Here is a 16970-nt window from a genome sequence, read left to right as displayed (position 1 = left end):
GGAATCCTTACAACCCATATAAGTGCCAGGTGGACACAGCAGAGCCCTGTAATTCCAGAACTCAGAAGGCTTTTTTTTTTTTAGAGAGAGAGAGCCTGCCTCAGTGCACCAGGTGGGAATATACCCAACGTTTGCCAGAAGTTTTCACATGTACCTGCACCCGTGTGCAAAGGCACCTGCAAAAACAACCCTACACAGGTGAACACGTACACATATGTACATTTGCAGACACATGAAATAAAGTGTTACTCCTATTATTTTTAACCCCTCAGATTTTCAGTTGATCCGAAATCGTATCTCCCAGACCCACTATGATTACATAAATGACTTTGATTGGTTTGTGCCTAACGTGGCTCTGCCACATCCTTTCCAATGTATTTCTACATCCAGTTGCTTCTTTCTCTAACTTGTGCTTCCCAGCTATGCCTCAGATCCTCTATTGTTTCCTTCTTCCTTCAAACACACTCGCCCACTGTGTATCCATCACCTTTATCATAGCAGTAATACCTGCCTACGTAGCTCAGCTACCTGAGACTGTGCATCTTCTACCCAAATCGCCCTCATTCTGTATGTTACATGGAACGTATTTAATACCCACAATGATCACATTACCCTTGCTGGTTTGAAATTTTTCAAAGACTTCCCTCTTAGATTAACATAAAGTCCAATTTTCATGACTGCGGTTGATGAGGCATCACCTTTAGCCGGCCCCTGTTTAGACTGCACCTATTATAAACATGCTGTCAACTTCACAGAATCCGGAATCACCAAGGAGACACGCATGTCAGAACATCTTTGAGCGATTACCCAGATTAGGTTAACTGAGGTAGGAAATCTACTCTACACATGGGCAGCACAGTTGTGGCCTGGGTCCTGGGCTTTATAAAAATGAGAAGTCAAGCTGAGTACCATCATGCAGTGTTTTCTGCTTCCTGTGGATGCACAGTGTCTAGCTGCCTCTAGCTCTAACTGCTATGATGAACTGTACCCTTGAACTGTGAGCCAAAACAAGCTGTTCATTAAGATATTTTTTAACCAGTTATTTTGTTCCAACAATAAGTGAAGTGGCTAATATACATGTCTGCTCTTGCTCCTGCTGATGCCTTTTCTTGGGAACTTGAATGAGACTGAAGTTGTATTATATTAAACTTAGAAAGAATTCCCACAGCCTCCTAGCTTTGTGTCTCTTTTCTGGCAGACATGAGAAGATATAAGAAAAAGAAAAGGGCACACTCAAGGGATCACAGAGGCTTAACTGGCACAGCATGGATGGCATGAGAACATGGGTTACCCAGGCTAGGGAAATAGCTCAGACACTGTCTGCCATTGAACCACGGCTACCTGAGTTTGACCCCTTCTAATCTACGTTAGCTGGAAATGGGGACAGGCACTTGTTCACTTATATTCCCAGGACTACAGCAGAGGTGAACATAGACGAACCCTGGGCCAACCAGCGTAGCCTACTTGGTAAGTTCCGTGAGAATGAAAGACCAGAGAGAGAATGAGAGAGAGAGAGGTTAGTAGTGCTTTAGAAATAGCATCTGATGCTGTCCTGTGCCCCCCCACACACGCATGTTCACCAGGTTTTCCAATCTAACACATCTTCCCTTCTCTCCCCTACTCCTTCTTCGTCACTTTCTCTCTGCCACCCCCATTTCCCTTCTTCACTGTACCCTACACATACGCACACTCACAGCACTGCACAGTGGAATCTCCTACAGTGCTGAAAGTGTTTTCTTTGTACACTGGTGAAGATGGGACCCACCAATCCCTAGTTGTTAAGCACTTGCAATGTGCCTAGTAGAGTTATAGAAGTCAGCTTTAAATTCTACTAACTTTCACTTAAATTTGTTTAAATTTAGAGAGCCACATTCAGCTAGTGGCTACTGTGTTAGAAAGCACAGCTCTGGCCCTCACTATCGAGGTCAGGGAGAAGAAGACCTGGGCCCCTGGGTAGCTTTGCAGGAAGATAGAAGGAGATAGTCACTGCTATGGCTTAAATGTCCTCAACAAAGCTTATGTTGAAATAAAGTTTCTGTTTAGATGTATTGAGAGGTGGGGCCAGGTAGGGGGTTAAAAAGGTTCTGCAACCATGAATGGGTTAATCCATCCATGGACCAACGAATGAAGAAGTTAATACATTAGCTTGACAATAGGTTGTTATAAAACCCAATTGTCTCTTGTATGATACAATAGCCTTTTCATGATATAATAGTCTCTGATATTAAGAATTTGCAGATTCCCCTCCAGAAAGAAGACCTTCAACAAATATGGTACCTTGACCTTGGATCAAGCAGCCTCCAGAACTACATGCTGACTGAATCTTTATTCTTTACTAATTAGCCAGTCTACTGTGTTCAGTTACAGGATCAGCAAGCAAACGAAGACATCAATCTTCCAAGATTCTAATGACACAAAAGAAGAATGTAAGTTGTAAATGATGGTTCCCACTTGCAGAAAAAAAAAAAGGAGAGGAAAAAATGCACTAAAACCATTTCAAACAAGAATATAATAAAAATGTGCGGTTTCTAAGTATTTGACAGCCCACAAACTCATCTCAAGGTGAGTCTGCTTCCGCAATTCCACTGTGCCATTGAAGACCTGGCTGCCTCACTTCTAATGATCTCTTTGCCTTTCAGGGTATCTGTCCCATGACGACCTTCTCATCATGAATGCATCAGGACGGCTCACAGGTGTCTGGACTCTGCGCTTCCTCATCCATGACATGAGTTTTGAACGAGACAAAATGCGGCACCTACTTTCAGGTAATTCAAGATCTTCTAGCTTGCTGCCAATTACTGATGGCACAGGTTGTGCTTTCCTTGACCTTGGTGGTACATAGCAGAGCAATGCTTTTCAGTCCAACAGCCGTTAGTCAGACATGGTACTCAAGTCTATACAGGTGATGGCAAGAGAAAGGGTTATGCCTCCTTGGGCTGCTCTCTGGACCATGAGGAAAGATCACAGTGCCAGGCTTAGAGTGAGTAATGTCCCAGCCCTCATCCATAAGCTAAGAGAGAGGGATGGAATGAGAGGGGTGGCACACAGGAAGCATTAGAATAATAATGAGAAAGGGGGGACAAATATTGAAAAGATAATCCCATTTGTGATCAAAGCTGTAATGTTTTTCTACAGTTTCATGTAATTTCTCTTCTTATAAAAATACTCACTCGTGTTTTTCTCTTTTTAGTATCTCTTTAGTTAGAGTTAATCTTTTGGTTTCATTGTGACACTTGCATACATAGATATGATGAATCTCCCCCAACTGCTCTCCCCCATACTGCCTTTCCCCCACTTGCTGGTACCATTCCTGCCCCTAAATAGTCTCTCCTTCTGCTTTCATGTCACACATATTCATCATTTTAGGAAGGTAGAATACTCAAGATCTAAATAGAGAATTTGAAAATCATCTCTGATGCAGCAGAGCAAGGTTTGCAACACTCATATGTAAGTGTGCATACGCCTAACACTTTTCCAAGCATTTCTCTTGAATGTCTTACTTTTCTAAATACTAAACTTTTTAACATTTACTGTATTGAGCCAGGCCCAGTGACTCATTCCTGTAATACCAGCACTTAGGTGCTAAGGCAGGAGAATACTGTCAATCCTGGGGTCAACCTGAACTATGTGGTGAGTACTAAGTGTGCTTGGGGTACACAGTGAGACCCTTTCTTGACAAAAGTAAAAAGCATTTCAAACATGTTTTACATTCTTTTTTCCCTCAGGATATCACATTTTCCAAATCAGTAATTCTTCCTTCAATGGTGTCTTAGCCAATATAAGTAGTCCAAATCTATTAGTTATTTCTAATGTTTTGTTGCTCTTATTTTGATGAAATAGAGCAAAAAAGGAGAATGTTTCTCTATGGGATCCTCCACAATACTAGTTGTTAACTCCTGAAGAAGACTCTCTCATCTGCTTTCCCTCTGGAGAAGCAATCCTCTTAGCTTTTCCTGATGTTCTATGTTCATATCAATTTTATTTTAAAATGAATTTTTCTTCTGAGTTTTCTTTCAATATTAATATGGCCGATTATTCTCTTCTTTGTGGTTTCAATTTAATTCTGGGAACTATGCAATTTCTGGTAATAGGACAATATTTTTTGATGCGTATTTTAACCAAGACTGCCTACTTGCTAGACAAACTCACCTCCCCTGAACCTCATGACCAGCCCCTTCCTTGGGTCTTCTTCCTTTTAATTCTTTATTGTTGAACTCATCTGTAAGACAGTATGAATGCGATGATCTAAGAGCCCTGGAGCTACAATCTGTTCTCAGCCCCACCTGGGAAGATGTACCCTCTGAGCCCATCCACACAGCATCATCACAGATGCTTACCAGAGGCCTGGAATACTGTTAGCTTTGATCAAGTTTTCTTTTTTCAACTTTTTTTTCTTTACTGTAAAATTTATTTCTTAGACTTTTAAGGTGTTTTCTCACTTCCTGTAACCCTTGCAAAGTCAACTGTATTTGAAACATCCACAGAGTTTTCTTCCTTCTTTTATTTTCACCCACTGCCACCCATTCACTTTACTTCCCTAACTGAAATTCTCTAGAACGAGTATTTATAAATCATTTTCCAAGGAGTTTCACTTGGTTTCCCCAGTCTACATTAGACACAGATTCTTGAAAGCTCTGAGAGTCAGTGCTGCTTCCATTTGCAGTGGTGTCTATTGCTCTGTATCCTCAATCTACTGCTCAAATCCATACCATCAGAGAAAGTACAGAGCCTTTCAGCCCCTCCAATGTATCACATGCTTCTTGATTCAAAGTTTTTATACATTTTGTTGCCTTTCTATCATCTTATTCTTTACCCAAGTTAGATTTTAGCACCCTGGATACAGACTTTCTCTAACCCCATCATTCTTTGCTTCAAGCAAGCTTTATCGTCCCAAAACGCACACCGCATAATGATGTCTGGAGTGGGATTTTATTCGTTTTGAAACAATTATCAATTATCCCAGTGTGTAGCATGGACTGGTCTGAATCTCCCTGTCCCTGCCTCCTAGATGATGGGGTTATAGGATGTGCCACCCAGCCCGGCTATACTTAATTATTCTAAAACTGTAGATCACAAAACCTCAAATGAAATGGCATTCACCCATAGTTTCCACCTAATATCATTTTATTCCTCCCTACCCACCTGATTGCTCATAGCTCCCCATTCACTCTTCCCTTCTCTAATGAATTTAACTGCTCATTCATTCAGCAGTGTAGGGAGACTTGAACTCAAGAACTCATGAAAAGATGATAGATCATCACAACTTGGTTCATTGTCCCAAATGCTTTCCAAATTCAAGGGCTTTGGTAAAATCTGAAAGCTCCCCACTCTGAACACTACTGTTTGTTTGCTGTCTGGCAATGTACCTGGTCCATAGTGGGTATTCAATCAATATTTATAGAAAATATGAATAAATGAATGTGTGAATGAATGAACAAACTCAGTCACTTCTCATTTATTCATGTTTGAGATGTTTTATAAATTCCCAGGAAGATGCTAAGTGGGTGGCTGGCAGTGGGCTGAGCGGGAGGAGGCTGGGAAAAGTTTCAGATGATGTGTCTGTGCGAGCATGGGTGTTTGTGTGGGACGTTGAGGCTCGCTGTGCCTAAAAGTGCCTCTCTAACCATATCCCAGCACCAGAAGGAAGTGCTCCTCGCCTCGCCTCTCGTTTTCTCTTCCCTATCCTCTCCTCTCCCCTCACATACCATATTGACAGTGGGCCTTCCCCACTCTTGGTTTCCACCCTCACATGAAGCATTTTTCATACTGTAATGGAGAGTGTGTGGTATTTCTGACGGTGCCAGCTCAGACGGGAGAATCTAGCCACACTGGATTAAAGCAGAAGGAAAGAGCATTGTAAAAGGAAGCCTTGGGCACTGCTCAGGAGGAAGAAATGACCAGATTCATGCTCCCTAAGCCAGAGGTCCTTAGGCATGGCAGAGAATTTCAGTAAGGGATGGAGTATTTACACTTCTATGTCCCAAGACCTCACCCTGAGACCCATCAAATTGGTATCTCTAGATGGGAGACCCTGGCAATAGGATTTTTCACAGCTCCCTAGTTAGTTTCAATATGCAGCCAAGTTTGAAAACCACTGTGCTAAAACAAAAACTTATTTTGGTAGATTTTGTGTCACTATGGCAACTCCAGAAATACCTGCAATTCCTTGTTAATTAGTTGCCAACTAAAAACACAAATTTGCTATGTTTAACAGATGTAAGGTTAGCCCGATGTAGGCATATTTATTGAACGCTTACTATGTGCTTTGTATGGTAATAGCCACCATATGAAACCTCTACTTCATTATCATGTTTTTTGACTCTTCATTTAAATGCATAGAGTAGAGGAAGAATAAGTGCTCCAAGGAATGTCTATCAGATTTCAAAGTTGCCTTCTTTAAATACATCTCTTGTTTTGATTTTTCACTCACATTAACTCAATTCCCCTTCTTGAATTAACTGTAGTTTTAGGAGTCTTCCCTGTGACACATGGAAGACCCATTCCCTGGTGTCACGATTAGATTAACCAATTTGGACCAGCCAAGGTTTGTGAACATCTCTCGGGAAGATGTCTTTCTCTCGTCTAAGACAACTTCAGGGAGTGCTAGTTTAGGGTGAAAACAATATTAAGAAATCACAGTGAATCACACGAGGGGGGGAAAAGTCCTCTGTTTAAGAAAGCCAAACCCAGTACCCACTGAGCTCCACATTTTGACTACTAGGGGTTAAGGCAGCTAGATTTGGCATACCAGTCCTGGAGGACCCAGGAGCTTCCAGGGATTCTCCTGTTTCTCCTCCTCACGCCGCTGTAGGAGTGCTAAGATGACGGACGTGTGCTATCACATCTGGTTGTCTGTGGACTCAGGTGCTTGCATCTGTACAATGATGTCTTTACCCACCAATCCACACCCCCCCCACAAACATACACACAAGCCTCTGATCTCCCACTTTCAAATTAAATAAATTAGGATCCAAAGATATAAGGTGATTTATACCAGGTGACACAATTTACCTGTCCTGAATTATATAAAGCCAGGCTTTGCCCTCAAGAGTCTTCGCTGCCTCGCCATGGCTCATTCCACCAAGTTCCGGGACCTTTCTCATTGAGAATGCATGCCTAAGTTTTCCAGTGTGTTGAATGAGTTGTAATGGCCATCGTCTCTGAAACGCCTTTAGCCTTCCTTTGAAGAAACTCTCTCTAGAAATAGATATTCTCAGCCCTCTCTCAAAAGACATACTCCCCCCCCCCAAACCTATGGGTGCAATTTGATTTTCAGATGTAGACAGCATGAAATAATATGTAAAGCTGTTGAAAATATAGATCACACAGCCCACCCCCAACCAAGAAATAACATTAAAAATTCTACCCGGCTCAGCTGCTTCAGTACACTTTTACACTACACATGATGCTGCTGAATATATAAAATACTTGGATCTAAATTTAAAAAATGCTCCCCCTCCCCTTGATTAACCAGATTGTCCCCTCCCCTATATATAGGAACGCTATGTGCCTGAGCCCACTTGCCATCTGTCATCATATTTTCCAAACTTCTCTTCCACCCCCTCCTCTTACACAATTTTATCACATAAAAATATTAGATTTCAGGGATTTGTATAATTTCATGAAAATTTCTGAGCCAAGTGAAGAGTAGAGGAAGGGCTGGTATATGTGAAATTGCCTCAGTTTTCCAGTGCCCAACTCATACCAACAGCCATGGTGATACCCTTTAGCAGAACTTGTGTGGCCAAAAATAATGAGTCAGTTTTCCTCTATTGTAACATTTCATATTAGGGGTTTGAGAGTGTTTCCTATATTACAAAGTAGAATTCAGACCCCTTTCAGAGGTTTCTGACTCCTGAAGCATCGTACTGCTTAGTTTATTACCCCTGGTGATTTGTAGTGACCTTTGGGGAAAACGTTCACGGGTCAACTAAAGACTGTCCTTTTTGTGTGGCCTCTCATGGTTGGGGAGATGGGTTGTGCCCATCTAAGTACATGGGGCCACTAAGCCTTGTGCTTTGGCTGGAGAGCTAAGAGTCTCCCTTCAAAGCTTCATTTCTAGTTCCCTCAGGCAGCCATGAGAAGTTCCCGTCAATACTCTAGTTTTTGAGCCACAGGAAGTCAATGAAAAGTGTTGATGGAGGTTGGATCTGAGAGATAAAGCTCACAGGGAATGGGTTGGTTCTCTTACAAGGTTCTCTCCTATCTTTGTGTAAGGTTTTTTTTTTTTTTTAAAAAAAAAAAAGAGGTTTGTAATGATGATTGTAGCATGACTCCTAAGCATCCTACTCTCTCCTCTCTGTGCCCTGGATTAGTTCTAAAGGACCCATTGACCACACAATACTTTAAATTATTCGATGGTTGAAGGGGCAGCCACATCACTCAGGCTTGTCCAATCAGGAATTCCCATGCACTGTCCCCAGATAATGGCCTAAAATGTAGAAACAAAACCAAAGAAGAGCCTTAAAAGAAAGTAATCGAATTTTTCTGGGCTACTGGTAGCTTTAGGGAGGGGGAATGGTCTGTGTAAATGTCTGTTCACGGATGCCATTTATGTAAGCGCACCCATAGGTCAAGGGAAAAGATAGATAAAGGCAGAACAATTCTTACTACACAGCTTGCTGTCCCTTGCAGTGTTCTCAGTAAACCTGTTTTCTTACACACACACACACACACACACACACACAGGGCAAGGGGAGGGAGAGTCGTGGAGAGAGGGGGGAGCTAAAAGAAATGTAGGCGATAGGGGGATTTTTAAAAGATGTTTTTATGTGTGTATGTGTGCCTCTACGGACACCAGAAGAAGGCATCAGATTCCCTAGAAGAAGAGTCATGGGCATTTGTGAACTGCCTGGTGTGGGTTCTGGGAACCAAAACTTAGTACCCAGGAACAGCAGCAAGTGCTCTTAAACACTGAGCCATCTCACCACACGCAAGATTTGGGTCAAAGATTCTGTGTTTGCAAACTATGATCTACCTTCCATCCTGCCAGATACAATAAATTGTATAGTCTGCCTATATAAAGGGCTGGCGTACTATGCTGAGAAGGGGCAAAGTTGGAAATACTTAGAAAATATCCTGAAAATCTACCCAAAGGGTTATTATTATTGCTTACATCTCCCATGAAGAAACACAGTGAGCAAGGATAGCAGGCTTCCCCAAGGCCTGATACTAAGAAGTCTGAATTGAATCAACATCATTATGACTCTAAATATCAAGCTCCTTTATGTCCCATCATGCCAATGTTCTTTCTAATCAGCTTTGCATTTGGTGGTCAAATGGAATTGTAGGTTTACAAGTAAAAGATTTACAGTGTTTAGGTTTGATGAATGGAGAAATTGGAATTCACTTTGCCTTTTTAACAAAACACATTCACATAATACCACATTACTTAAGAGTAGTATGGGGGTAGACTTCAGCTAGATTTGGGACCAGGGTACAGTATAGAATCTCTAATAAGTTAATATTAGAAGAATAAAACAGAAGGAAGGAAGTGAGGAAGGGAGGAAATAAGATGAAAAGAGATGGTGAAATGAGTAGTTGGAAGGCAGGATTTAGACAGAGACTTTCCTTATTCTTGAGTATCTTAAGTGTAATTCTTTCTTAAAAGGATCAGGTTCAAATGTTTATGAGACAGAGTTACTGTTCCTTTTAGAGGCTTGTCAAGTGTAAAAGAGGAGGAAAAAAACTCTGTTTGTGAAGGGAGTTTACAGTATACTTAAAGTTTATTTTAAAAATAAATAGGACTTGATAGATAGGGTACTAAACAACAGGTCCTGTCAGTAACCTGCCTGCAGCAGTAAGAGGGACCTGTGCAGGCTGCCAGGAGCCAGAATAAGAATGAACTCTTCTTCCCGGCAGAGAGTTCCAGGAATACCCACAAACAGTGAAGGCATTCAGGATGTGGTATCTGCAAGCCCAGCGGCTCTCTGTCGCAACCCAGTTTGTGGGGAACACACCCACACAGGTAGAGTCACATCTGAATCAGATGTTTCTGGCTCCCTCGGAGGTGACTCCCCATTTTGTTCTAGGTAGAAATAATTATATCATTTAAGAGTCCGGGGGACAGATCATTAGAAAAATGGAAAGTCAGGCCAAGATTCAACTTTGCAACTCCTCATTAGTCATATGGCCAAAACCAGGCCTTGTGTGTCCCCCTACCCTAACACTTATATTCTTTTAATACCCTTATTTATTGAACACGCAGACCTATGACTTGTTATTGACATATGAGAAAGAAAAGCAATCTCTGCCTCCATAGGTCTTCATATTTTATTGGGGAGAAAGGTGTGGAAACAGACTCACCAAGTGATTACAGATAGAAGTAATAGACACCCAGCAAAATCATGATATAATAGACAGCTGAGACACAAAGTGAGATGTCCTGAAGGGAGTGGTCCAAGGGCTTTGTGGGGTGATGGCCTTTGATTCAGAGTCTGAGCTGTAAGTGCTGTTTATGAAACGACAGAGTACAATAGATACTCGGCCCTGTTTATATAATACAGATTATGTGCAGAGAAGAAAAATCATGTTGCATGGTTATGAAGTACCTTGGCTCGGGACTCCTCAGGTTGTCGCTTAACAACTACATGCTTTCAAACTTCCTATGTACATTTTATGCGCCTGTATATCTTTATCTGCAGTATGTATGGTGGGGACAGAAAAACACTGCTCTGAAAAAAGTATAGTGCTTTCTTTCCTATCCCCATGGTATGAACAAAGATGTTCCGTTTTCTCGTTCTCTAAAATGCACACACAGTGACATACACAGAGACCCATGCTGTCATATCTTCGACTTTCCAACTACTATCAAGAATACACACTGAGCAAAATAGGTGTTCCTTCAGTAAGATTTGAATATAAGTGAAATCTAACACTTTCATTCTTAGCCCCTTCTGGAAGTCGTCTTTTCTGAACTGCCCCATCAGCTAATCTGAAATGATCTCTGGGGACAGGCCTGTGACTACATTGCCTTTATGTGATATTCCCACATGTCCTTTTCAAAATCTTGCCTCTGCTACTCTGTGTGATAACTTTTCTCCATTGTCCTGCCTTAAGATACATCAAGCCGAGTATAGCTGTTCAGGGCAGAAAAGAACAGTGTCTCAAAGGAAGTTCAACTCTCCTCTTTCCACTGCTGGACAGTGACATGTGGGCTAACAGATTTGCTTCTAAGACGTGGGTTTAGAAAACGTTGGCTAGGTTGGCAGCAGGACCGAAAGCGAAGGGCACTTAAAAGGATTCTGCAGTCTCATCAGGGACGCCTGGGGTGGACTTTGTGGACTCAGTGGAAGATGATCCTCCCTGAACAGTCTCCACACTGACTCTCTCTCCAGTTTCACCCCCTTTGAGGCCTTGACAGCATGGTACTTGCTGCTCGTGATTCCCAAGGAACTTCTTTTCGTCCTGTCAACATCCCTGCTTCTACTGGGCATCTAAACACAGAGTTCTTTCAGCCAAACTCTTTTCACTGAAAAGAGAGGGCTCTTTCAGCAAATGAGTTGTGCTCCCATGGAGATGTTCAGGGCAGCCAGATAAATAAAAGGAATAAGAAATAAAAATGGAGGAAAGACTTCTTTCATGAGACAGGTCAAATGGATATAAGCTGATGTTACTGAGGGAAAGGCAAAGGACATATCCTGCAGAAAGTGAGTTTGGAGATGAGGATGGAAGGTGTGCAAAACTGACCTGAGAGCCTTAGGGATGGACTGGGAGATGACAATTAGACTTACAGTGTTGGTAATGATCAGCACCCAACTTTGGAGGACGTGAACCGTTTCAGAGCTTTCAAATGTTTCTTGCCTGCCTTGACCCGCCTGCCTCCCGTTATTATATCCCCAGTACTCAAAACTTAGCTGAAGAGGTTTGAAATTTTTCTTTCATTTGCCACATAAGAAAATATTTCCTCCCAGTCATTCTTTGAAGGGCACTCTTTAGTCTGTATTCTGCTACTGTAAGAGAAGATAGCTGACTGGATAATTTATAAAGAAAAGAACTTTAGCATTGTAGAGGTAGGAGCAGCTAAAAGCACAATGATGGCATGTGGTAAGAGCTCTCAAGCTGTATCATGACATGGTAGAAAGAGAAAGGGAAGTACACAGTGCCGAAGAGGAGGCAAGAGAGGCAGACTTAATCTTGTAACAAAAATCTTACTTTTGCCATTAAGCAACCCATTCCTTCGATAGCAGCACAATCCATTCGCGAGGGCTTTTTCCTTGCTCCTGGCAGAAGCACCGCTCACTAGGCTCCACTGCCCATATCCCTGCACTATTAGGTCAAGCTCCTGATAGTAGCACTTGGAAGACATGATGAAAACCCAGCCATGCTGTCATTCCTTCCCTGTGGAATTCTTTTCCATTTTATTTTAATTCTGTAGTTTATTATGCTCCTCAACTTAGGGATTATGGGTAGGCAGATAAAGCTTGTCATTTTTAAAAAGAAAGTGGTAAGCAGTGATCAGCCAATAGTCACTTTCAACGGCCATCTGCGACAAGTCTGTAAAGCATCCCGTTTGCATAATGCATGGGAAGTCTATTAAAATACAGCACACTGCTACAAGAAGGTGGAAAAAGTCTAAGTCACATGACGGCTCCTTGTAAAATAGTCCCTCTATTACTGGCAACAAAGCTGAGTTGTTGATTTTTTTTCTCTCTCTCTATTGCCTTAAATTGAAAAAAAAAAATACACTGTTCAAAGAACCATGGATAGACGCTACACCTAGTTTTGTCCAAGGCTACAGACATGTTGCAGTTCCCTACAGAGCAGGATGCTTGGCAGTGATCTTTGAGTAGAGCAAATGCTTCGTTTACTGACCATCTCTGCTCTAGGGTAAGCAAGGACCTCAGTCAGTTACAAAAGCAGGCAGTGTGCTCACCCACAATACAGACCTATATATATGACCTAAAAAGTCCACCTCTCACATTGCTAGGATGGGGAAGTGAATATCAAATACTTTACCTATAAGAAAAGAGTTCCATGTGTCAGAAGTAGGCCAGCAAGGCAGTATCTTGACAGGGTGCTGGAGACTGTTGCAGAAGGGGAGTGAAGGGCTGTGCTTTTCACTCATTCCCTACCTCAGGCTCTGAAGCATATGCCATCTCTGCTGTAAAAACTGACACTTTTCTGTTTGTCAAGGCTCAGTTTTTAAACACATGCATTTCTCCTCGCAGCCTACAAGCTGATTGCTTGCCACAGGTATGGCTTTTGAAAAGCGGTAAGAATAGTTACACCTAATGATGGAGGAGTTGGCCCCCAACATGCTTTCAACGCTTTGATGATTCTTGCCAGGAAATGCAAAGGGCAGAGAGGATGGAAGAGGGTTTCTTATCTTCAGATTTTAATTAATCTGGGCTAATAAAGACATTGGAATTATCAGCAGATGGCTTATACACTTGATGCCTGGAGCCTTTTTTTATTGAACTGCCAGCCCTGGAAATACCCTCGGAAGGTATTTTTGAATAGTTTGGTTCAACTCTGTGTGGAGTGTTCAATCAGGACTGGAGACACTTATAAATGGCTTCCCTTTCCAAGTAGCCTGAGTGACAGTCACTCTATATTATACTTCTTTCAAGACAGATGGTGAGAACACAGTTTGCTGTTCAGTTTCCACTCGCTGCTGTCTTTTCTAAGCAGCATGGGGAAGCGAGCTGCGAAAGAGAACGGCCTTCAGAGCCTCTCCGCCTAATTTTAACAGCACTGCACAGAAACTGCAACTTTGCTGTTATGCTTCTCTCCCTGAGCTGTTAGGAAGCATTCCTCAAGCCCACCATACAAGATTCATAACTGAGGAGATGTAGGTAACATCCTAAAATCTAAATACAGGAGACGCTGCCATTTCCTGTGCTGCACAGATTATATCTGTCAGTGATTAACCCCAAGGTACCAATGGTGCGCTGATGCTGAACTAAGGAAAGAACACAAAGCACTTTCTCTTGGAGTCCTATAACTACCAGTGAGTCCAGATTTGAATTTTCTACTTCTTTCTCCCTGTATCTTCCTTCCTCTGTCTGTCTGTTGCAGGGCTCTGAATCTCTACCTTCCCAAAGGCTGCCTGGTGAGTCTGTGTGTTCCTGTGTCTGTATCACCATCTGGATGTGTCTGTTTCTGTCTTTGTCATTATAAGTGTCTCCATGACTATCTGTTGTGCCTGTATGGGTGTGGCTGTCGGTGTGTGTTGATTGTATGTATATGTGCGTGCTGTATGTGTCTCTGCGTATTACTGGGGTCCGTCCCTAACAAAGGGCTTTGATTTGCATTTATCGAACAGCATGTGTGTAAGGAGTGAGATACTTTATAGAAAGTCAAGTTTTACAAGGGAGTAAGTCACTGGCTCCAACTGATCCCTGCTGACCCAGATAATAAACATCATTGTTTCTCAACCAATATCCATAAATGGATGCCTTCAACTGTCATTGTAAATTTTAGAAAGTTGCTTTCAGCAAATGATACATCTGTATTACTCTGGGTGATGGGCATGGAAAAACATGTAACTTAAAATTGCAGCTATGCATTAGCTTAGGTTTTAAACACTGATTGTGTGGGAAATCCAAGGCAAATAGGATTGGTTGTTACATTGTTCTCAAAAAAGGGCAGGTATTGGTTGTTACATTGTTCTCTTAACCGCAGGTTAAACAAAAAGTTTGAACACACAGTACTATAGTAGTCTTAAGTCTTAAGTGACCTCAAGGTGTGTTACTAACTTTGGCTGTGAGGGCCCCTAAAAGCCCCAGTCTCTTAGTACATATGAGGCGTGTACAGAATATTGTATTGCCACACAATGCCTTTCTTGACACCATATTAATGCCCCCCGGGTAAAGGCATTACCATTGGCAAACTCTGATTTGTACTGGACTGTGTTTTGATCTTTTTTTATCCCCTGATGCCACAAAAGAAAAACAAAGATCTACCAAACTCTTGAATATGCGATCTCTGGATGTGTTCTTGTTTTTTTCTTCAATACCCATGCTGAGTACGTAATGTGGGCTTCCCACTGAGCTTTGTTTAGATTCCTCATGGGAATACTACAATGCCAAAAGATAAGTGTGGTCTTACAGATGGTACAGATCTCATACATTTCTGTAAGTCAACCTGCTCTTAGCCAATCTTGTCCCATTAAAAAAGAAAAAGTGTTTGTCTTGGTAACTCTGCACACTCCCATGCTCAACCTATTTTCAATGCACCCTCCAGAAAGTTCACAGACCCAGTCAACCACCCCAATCTTGGAGTCCACAGTTCATTATTTAGTCAGGTATTGGATGGATGGATGGATGGATGGATGGATGGATGGATGGATATGGTACAAAGAAATTGAATGACTATATTAATGGATGGAATGAATGAATGTGTGGGATGAACATATATGTATAGATGGAATATACAAACAAATTAACAGGAACATCACAACGCAAGATCATAAAACAAGAGTTCACAGTATAAAATCCTTCTGTAACAGTGATGCTTGAACCAACTATATTTCTGTCACTAGTCCATTCCTGATGTTGACTGCCAGCTTAGTTACTAAACTTATTAAACATGTCCAGCCAAAAAGCTTGGGTCTCTCCTTGGTAGACAGCCTGGTCCATCTGGAGGCTTGTCATTGGTTTAAGAATGAACTTTACTTCTTTCACATGGTATAATTTCTCTCTCCATTGCTAGTCCAATGAGCATTAAAGGAAAAAGTGAGGTAGTGCCTGTGCTTCAAGCATAAGATGAACACTCTGACTTCCTAACCACAAAAGATGGTAATGCTTTTCTATCATTTTCATTCCCATTGCAAACATTATGGACTCCCTACTGTTTGTCAGATATGCTCCAAAACTTGTTCACGCTGTGGGGATGAAAAGAAAGCGGACATGAATTCTCACTCTGAGGCAACTTTCATTCCAGTGGAGGGAGCCAAACAGTAAACAAAATAGACATGCAAACTGTAGGGTGTGTGAGGAGGCAGCTCAGCAGTGGGATAAGCAGTGAAGAAGGACAGGATGCAACTTTGAACAGTGTGGGGTACATACATTTCCCCTCAGAAAAGCAAACCGAAATTCCATCTCTCAGAATCTCAGTATGTGAGCTTTGTCTGATAATGAAGTGGATGGTGAGCTAATTCCCCAAGGTGTGATCACAGGAAACTGGAGTGGGATCCTGAAGCAGTTATACTGCCATCCTGGGAGACAACATGAAGACACAACTGTGCTTAAACTTTAGCTGGGATAATATCATTTGGGGACAGTGCAGGGTGGAGGAGGGCTCATAAAACACAGCTGTCTGGATTCAGGACCTCTTCTCTAGGCACTCTGATGCCAGACCACCGAGCATGTATGTATTACAAATTGCCAATAGCTCTGCCTTAGAGTCCACCAATCTGGTTAATTTGTAGAGCTTCAACATCACCTGGACCTCTTTCTGTTGTAAGCTGGTGAAATCATTCAGTGAGGAAGAACAGAAAAACAGCCAATTCTGACTTCTGGTGTAGCAGCACACTGGCCCTGTTGGGGTTGGGAACAGACTGTGTGGAATTAAGAGTGGAAGGAGATAATTACAGTAAGACGTGCACAGTGTGAAACAGCTGTGTAGAAGCAGCTACGAGCTGAGGTCTGCTGCATGTGACCCAGGTTTCTTTCTTATTTGTTATTTGTAATGTCAATAGTTTATTTGTAATTTTTGGCAGAGAAAATATGTTTAAAATTCAATGTAGGCTACTCAAAACTTAAGAAATAGAAACAGATCTTAATAGGGGTGGAGAGTTGCAGGACCGGGATCTTTGTTCTTTAGAAAGCAGCTCTCTCTCTCTCTCTCTCTCTCTCTCTCTCTCTCTGTTTCTTTCTTTTTCAGAGGTCAGAGCAATTTTAAGTGTTTTATTTTTTGAGATTATAATATAATTACATCATTTCACCCTTCCCCTTTCTTCTTTCAAACCTTACCGTATATTCCTCCTTGTACTTTTTCAAATCCATGGTCTCTTTTTTCATCAATTG

General features: G+C 41.8%; 1 long non-coding RNA gene across 2 annotated transcripts in view; it reads left to right on the top strand.

Moving 5' to 3' along the window:
* LOC132654242 (uncharacterized) overlaps positions 1-16970 on the top strand; it is a 125551-nt gene that overhangs the window by 10670 nt on the left and 97911 nt on the right. For both annotated transcript variants that reach the window (XR_009591896.1, XR_009591897.1), the window contains exons 3-4: positions 2362-2562; positions 2640-2765. This is a non-coding gene — a long non-coding RNA (uncharacterized LOC132654242). The remainder of the gene's footprint in view (positions 1-2361; positions 2563-2639; positions 2766-16970) is intronic.

This window comes from Meriones unguiculatus, chromosome 5, assembly GCF_030254825.1.
Source record: "Meriones unguiculatus strain TT.TT164.6M chromosome 5, Bangor_MerUng_6.1, whole genome shotgun sequence".
Classification (NCBI taxonomy): Eukaryota; Metazoa; Chordata; class Mammalia; order Rodentia; family Muridae; genus Meriones; species Meriones unguiculatus.
This window is presented reverse-complemented; position numbering and strand designations above follow the sequence as displayed.